The sequence below is a fragment of the Echinops telfairi genome, unplaced genomic scaffold, assembly GCF_000313985.2.
Source record: "Echinops telfairi isolate 266 unplaced genomic scaffold, ASM31398v2 ScPeMD7_18;HRSCAF=68, whole genome shotgun sequence".
Taxonomy (NCBI): domain Eukaryota; kingdom Metazoa; phylum Chordata; class Mammalia; order Afrosoricida; family Tenrecidae; genus Echinops; species Echinops telfairi.
This window is the reverse complement of record NW_022103915.1, coordinates 47,711,309-47,712,281: the sequence shown is the minus strand read 5'-3', so window position 1 is coordinate 47,712,281 and position 973 is coordinate 47,711,309. Positions and strand designations below refer to the sequence as shown.

The window sequence follows — 973 nt, the reverse complement described above, 5'->3', positions numbered from 1 at the left end:
TTCGGATCATGATAGTGGGAGCAGGGAGGAAACATTTAGGAACTAGAGGAAAGTTGTATTTTTCATCGTTGTTACATCGCACCTTGACTGGCTCATCTCCTCCCCGAGACCCCTCTGCAAGGGGATCTCCTGTGTAGGCTCCTCTTCTTGAAACATCAAACAAAACATCCTGAATTTTCTAGAATGGTTCACAAAACCAGGCATGTAGCTATGAACAGGTTCCTAGCTTCCAAGCTTTCTTGTTCATCTTAGTATAAGCTTCCATCTGACTTTGTTTCCATAAGAAATGAATGACTGTACACCCTGGGTGCTTAATAGATAATATTTTAGAAGCATAAAGAAACATTTTTCTGATAAGAAAAACGACACTGATCTAAGTTACTTTAAAGAATCAGTCACAAAGGTTACAAATTACAAAGATTATAAATAGCAAGGGTTATGAATTACATTAATAATAAAGTTAAAAAATTCTGTATTATTGTCATTTCTCCTTTAAAACATAAAGCGTTGTTATGGTAATTTATTGTACATTTTGATTTATACCCAGTAATATTAGATTAGTTTAAATGTTATCAAAGTTAAACTTTTCTTGAAACATGTACAATATGAGCTCTCACCAAGCATCTGACCATATCTTAACAATATCCATAGGTACAGAGAGGAATACAGATAGCTACCTATATGAGAGTATAATGCTACAGAATCATAGAAACTTTTCTTATCAAAAATATGAAAATGTGAAGCTATTAGATGGACACTGGGCTTCCACTCAAGTACTCCCTCAATGTAAGAATGCTTTGTTCTATTAAACTGGCATTCCATGATACTCAGCTTCCAGACATGATTACTGAAAACAAATGGGTCCATAAGCAAATGTGGTGAAGAAAGCTGATAGTGCCCAGCTATCAAAAGATATAGCGTCTGGGGTCTTCAAGGCTTGAAGGTAAACAAGCAGCTATCTAGCTGAGAAACA

At 35.5% G+C, this 973-nt stretch overlaps 1 protein-coding gene across 1 annotated transcript in view; it reads left to right on the top strand.

Moving 5' to 3' along the window:
• Window positions 1-973, top strand: part of DACT1 (dishevelled binding antagonist of beta catenin 1) — a 94,241-nt gene that overhangs the window by 18,720 nt on the left and 74,548 nt on the right. The window lies entirely within an intron of this gene.